Here is a 6,440-nt window from a genome sequence, read left to right as displayed (position 1 = left end):
AAAACAGTGGTCATCTACAGCAGTAAATGAAAACACAATCCTTTATACACATTTATATGGCTTATTTTTCAATCTATTGGTTTATACTCCCTCCTGTTCTATCTATATATTAGCTAGCTAGTATTAATTTTGGTCAAACTGTATATACATCATTATGCATGGTGACTCTAAAACAAATATAATCAAAAACACAGATTAACCCCTTAATGGTGTTCTATGTGTACCCATTATAATGGGCTTTAAAGCCGTTGCGGCGGCATAGAACGCCGTAACAGCTTAAGCCCCCAGGAGCTCTGCAGTACTTACCTCCACCGCGAACATCTTGGATGTGCCAGCAGGAAGACTGTCTGGGCTGTCAGACAGCTGGTGGGTAGTGTAAAAATTGTTATTACTAGACATGTGAAAATAAATTAAAAGTGTATTTATATGTATAATATATATATATATATATATATATATATATATATATATATATATACATCTTATATATATATATATGTAACAACATGCGTAGTGTATTTTAATATCAATATAAGTACATATATTAGTATTAAAATACACTTAGAATGAAGTTACATATATGGTAAGGCTTGGCCTGTAGTTGTGGGAGGGGCTTGAATTCCCCTTAAAAGGGCTGCCAATCCACTCCAACCTTATCGTGGATTGTCTGGCGACTCACATGACTACTTCCAGTTGCCATTTTTGTTGTCTCTTGCAGTTCCTCGTGTCCTGATTAATAGCTCCGGTGTCCGTTTATATATTTCCACTTATCCGACTGCTGGCTAAACGGTACTGTACCACTACCCCTCATGCTGGCTCAGAACTGCTCGGTTTGCTGTAAGTTTCTCGGACATCGTGTAAATATATGTTGCAAATGGTATGTGAGAAAGTTTAAATCTGTATAATTTATCCTGTTTGAAAGCCATTATTTCTTTGTGATTATCAGCCACCACTAAGCATGAGCATTTTTTTTAATTATTTTTCAGGTACCTGCTGTCACTTGGGGGGACGACGACACACACATACAGTTCCATAGTGGTGCCTAAGAACACAGGGAGAGTATTGTTCTGTCAAATTAGATGTACACATATTAGCCTTTTCTTGTCCCAGCTCTACCATCTCCCTCTTCACCTCCTTGTGTTTTTATTTTCAGTAGCCCTAGGCTTTATCAACAAAGTATATCTATAACACACAAACATCATATATAGTAGTTTAGCATATACATTTGGGTGTCTTATTCCATAGATACTTTTATTTCATTTGACGGTCTGCTTAAGGATGTTACAAATCCCGGTCGTAGTCTCGTTTTAAGTAAACACTTGGTAAAGTACTGGGGCCAGCAATGATGTACTCATTGAAGTTTACTTTTATGGGCATACACATATCGCAGTTCTTAGGTCCCTTGCTCAAATAAATAGTCGCCTTATTCAAATAAATGGTCGCCTTACACTGCAAATAGTTGCTGGTAGATTTATTTTATTTGTTCGGGTCCATGATCTGGCCCACTCTCATAAATAGATACGCACAGATACTCATCACATCTTAAGCTATAGGTTGCAGCACTTATTAGGTTGCAGCACTTATCTACTGCAGCCCTCTCGTTCCCATATTTCTGCATAAGATCTCGTCCTGACTCAAACTTTATCAGGTACGATTTCACAACCCCATGCCTTTTCTATTTTAAGAGTGGTACTGGCTTCCTTAGATTTAGGATTTCCAACTAGGTTTCTGTTTCTGGTCTTAATCCATTAGCTAGTGGTCCCGCGAGGCCAACACCCATCCTCATACTTGGAGGTATACGTCCCTCGGCCCAAATCATAGTTAGCTGCCTCGCAGGGTTGCATAGAGAGGGCCTCCCATGTCACTCCCATTCTATCTTATGCTTTAGTTACCACCACGAGGCCAACACCCCGCCACAACATTTCGGTGGCCTAAACTCCCCTCGGGCCAACGCATAGTTAGCGCCTCTCATGCCGCTTGGCAATTAGTAGGGACTCCTCTGTCACGTCCTCAATAGCATAATTCTTCGCCGCTTGGCATCTTGCTAGCCTACCAGTACCCGGCCACTTTGTCTCAGAATAGTGATGTCTACTTAGGTTTCTATTTTGGTGTACACTTCTTTTTGCCACCTTAACCTAAAAATGTCTCTGTTCCCTACTCAAAACAAATGGTATCCTGGATTATATCATCACTTTCCTGTAACAACCACACCATCCATTATTAGAACTTCACAGCTCCATCCTTACAACATCTATATTCATGCTTTCAGTTCACATACAGTTACCTAAGCTCGGCCTAAATATAAACCTTTTTCAGGACACTCCTTACGTATAGGGCAGCATCTGCAGCTTCCTCCAACCACATTACAGCTGATATCATCAAGGTTATGGGACGCTGGAAACCTCTGACATACTCTATACATTCCAAACCCAGTTACAGAGTTAAGACAAGCTTTTCTTGACTTGTCCAAATAAACAATGTTTTGTTATATGAATATATTTTGTATGGTACTTTTCTTTTTGCCCACTTTTATTACAGGCCTACTGCTTTGTCGGTTCTGGCACACCACAACCGACTGGTGTCAATCTGTATATGTTCTTGGTTATAATATGTTTTGTTACCTTCTCCATCACGGCCAGATTGCCCCGACTACAAATGATAAGGCTAGGCCTGTAGTTTTGGGAGGGGCTTGAATTCCCCTTAAAAGGGCTGCCAATCCACTCCCACCTTATCGTGGATTGTCTGGCAAGTCACCCCTCCCACCACTCCCTCTATTCATATCACCCTCTAAGGTGGGCCCACTTTTATTACAGGCCTACTGCTTTGTCGGTTCCGGCACACCACAAACGACTGGTGTCAATCTGTATATGTTCTTGGTTATAATATGTTATGTTACTTTCTCTATCACGGCCAGATTGCCCTGACTACAAATATAAGATATATATATATATATATATATATATATATATATATAAAACAAATATATATATATATATATATATATATATATTTATATACAGTCAGGTCAATAAATATTGGGACATCGACACAATTCTAATCTTTTTGGCTCTATACACCAACACAATGGGTTTGAAATGAAACAAACAAGATGTGCTTTAACTGCAGACTTTCAGCTTTAATTTGAGGGTATTTACATCCAAATCAGGTGAACGGTGTAGGAATTACAATAGTTTGTATATGTGCCTTCCTCTTTTTAAGGGACCAAAAGTAATGGGACAGATTAACAGTCATAAATCAAATTTGCACTTTTTAATACTTGGTTGCAAATCCTTTGCAGTCAATTACAGCCTGAAGTCTGGAACGCATAGACCTCACTAGACGCTGGGTTTCATCCCTGGTGATGCTCTGCCAGGCCTCTACTGCAACTGTCTTCAGTTCCTGCTTGTTCTTAGGGCATTTTCCCTTCAGTTTTGTCTTCCTCAAGTGAAATGCATGCTCAATCGGATTCAGGTCAGGTGATTGACTTTCCCTTATAAAACTCTTTGGTTGCTTTTGCAGTATGCTTCGTGTCATTGTCCATCTGCACTGTGAAGTGCCGTCCAATGAGTTCTGAAGCATTTGGCTGAATATGAGCAGATAATATTGCCTGAAACACTTCAGAATTCATCCTGCTGCTTTTGTCAGCAGTCACATCATCAATAAATACAAGAGAACCAGTTCCATTGGCAGCCATACATGCCCACGCCATGACACTACTACCACCATGCTTCACTGATGAGGTGGTATGCTTTGGATCATGAGCAGTTCCTTTCCTTCTCCATACTCTTCTCTTCCCATCACTCTGGTACAAGTTGATCTTGGTCTCATCTGTCCATAGGATGTTGTTCCAGAACTGTGAAGGCTTTTTTAGATGTTGTTTGGCAAACTCTAATCTGGCCTTCCTGTTTTTGAGGCTCACCAATGGTTTACATCTTGTGGTGAACCCTCTGTATTCATCTGGTGAAGTCTTCTCTTGTTTGTTGACTTTGACACACATACACCTACCTCCTGGAGAGTGTTCTTGATCTGGCCAACTGTTGTGAAGGGTGTTTTCTTCACCAGGGAAAGAATTCTTTGGTCAACCACCACAGTTGTTTTCCGTGGTCTTCCAGGTCTTTTGGTGTTGATGAGCTCACTGGTGCATTCTTTCTTTTTAAGGATGTTCCAAACAGTTGATTTGGCCACACCAAATGTTTTTACTATCTCTCTGATGGGTTTGTTTTGTTTTTTTCAGCCTAATGATGGCTTGCTTCACTGATAGTGACAGCTCTTTGGATCTCATATTGAGAGTTGACAGCAACAGATTCCAAATGCAAATAGCACACTTGAAATTAACTCTGGACCTTTTATCTGCACCTTGTAAATGGGATAATGAGGGAATAACACACACCTGGCCATGGAACAGCTGAACAGCCAATTGTCCCATTACTTTTGGTCCCTTGAAAAGTGGGAGGCACATATACAAACTGTTGTAATTCCTACACCGTTCACCTGATTTGGATGTAAATACCCTCAAATTCAAGCTGAAAGTCTGCAGTTAATCCATTGTGGTTGTCATGATCTGCTCTGCTCTGTTCTGATGTCTGGACTTGGCTTCTGGTATCCAGTACTCTTTTGCTATTCTTGCTTAGTTTGCTTGGTTTTCTAGTCTATGTCTGGTTTTCTTTATGCTGGGATTTCTGGGTTCATTCCTATAGTTCGTCCCTGGATTTCCCAGTCTCCAGGTTTCCTTTAAATGTTTGTTTTATTTGCCACACCCTTATGTTTCCAGCTTTCATTATGTGTTAGAGTTCCTGCAGGCAGCGGCTCAAAGCTTCTGTCCTTTCTTGCAGGTGAGTGCTATATATGTGTTCTTAATCTGTGGTTGTTTTAGCATACATTAGGCAGTGTAGGACCTGCCAGATATGGGGTACATTGGCGTTGTTGGCAGGCTTATGCAATGTATGATCATATAGTGTGACTAAACCCCCATGATTTCCATATGTAGTACTTAGTTATTTCTCATCTTGTTTTGCCTATGTTATCTTGTCATGTCCTAGTTTGTATACCCAGTCCATGTACAGTCCTGTCCAGTCTTGCCCAAGTTATGTTCATGTTTTCCTCATGTCTTGTGTATATGTTCTGGGTTTAGCTTACTATCCTTCTCTGGTTCTGGGTTCTATTAGTTCTGTCTTGTTTTCTTGTTTGGTGCCTATCTCTAGTCTTGCCTTGTTTCTAGTACTGGATACAATCCTGCTGCAGAGCCTCCTTATTAAGCTCCTGGGAGGCCTGCTAATTTCCTTGCTCCTAGTTCCTGTTATCCGCTTAAGCTGATTCAGGGTCTTGGTATGTGGCTGCACAAACGCTGGTGCTCAACACCAGGGGGCGTGCGGTTACCCTGCACCAGACCCTGCTAATCCACCTCCACGCTTAAGACTCCCTCTAAACATCAGGCATAATGGGTCCTGGTCCATGCTCCGCCGCCTGGACACTGTGTCTGGGTTCCGGGCACCAGACCGCCACCCTGACAGTGGTGGTATATAGCACCAAAAAGATTAGAATTGTGTCCCACTATTTATGGACCTGACTGTATATAAGTTATAAGTATAATTACAATAATAAATAAATAAAATCATAAAATATATATATATATATATATATATATATATATATATATACAAAAAATGATGGGAGTTGCACTCCAGCTCTCCTGTGGATATTGCCCGGTGCTCAGCAGCACAAAATATACAGTTCAAATAGATGCTAGCACTCAGGGTCTCTCAATGTAAACAAAAGTAGAAAAAACCTTTTATTCCAGAAGTCGACGTTTCAGCCCACCTCTGTGGACTTTCATCAGGACATAAAATACACAATGAAATATTCAACTTAAATAAAAGAACTAACTTACCCAACTCCCTTCACCTGTGTGCCGGCGTGGTCTGCTACCCATTGCGCATGCGTGTCTAATCACATTACCCCTTCCGGTACGGAAGTGTTCACTATCCGTCACCATAGTGATGAGAATAAACAGATCGCAGTGAGCGGAGATCTGTATGTGTATACTCATAAGAGTTAAGTGTAAATAAACAGATCGCGAGGAAGTGATCTGTATGCAGGGGCGGGCTGGGCCGGGGGGCAGGGAGGCAATTGCCCCCCAGGCCGCCCGAAATTCTTTTAGGACCGGCCGCGGCGGGCCGGCCCTTTAAATGCTGCAGCCGCCGAGCGCTCTGTAAAGAGCGCTCAGACGGCTGCAGCAGCTTTTCCCTCCCTCCCCTCTAGGTGGCCGAGCTGCACTCCGGTCCGCGGTCCCGGCCGGAGTGATGGGAAGGTGCACACTGAGTGTGCACTTCCTGTCAGTCCGGCCGGGTACAGGAAACAGAAACTCCTGTTCCGCGCGGAACAGGAGTTTCTGTTTTCTGTACCCGGCCGGACTGACAGGAAGGTGCACACTGAGCACCTTC

The sequence above is a fragment of the Pelobates fuscus genome, chromosome 1, assembly GCF_036172605.1.
Source record: "Pelobates fuscus isolate aPelFus1 chromosome 1, aPelFus1.pri, whole genome shotgun sequence".
NCBI lineage: Eukaryota > Metazoa > Chordata > Amphibia > Anura > Pelobatidae > Pelobates > Pelobates fuscus.
Note: the sequence above shows the minus strand (reverse complement) of the source record.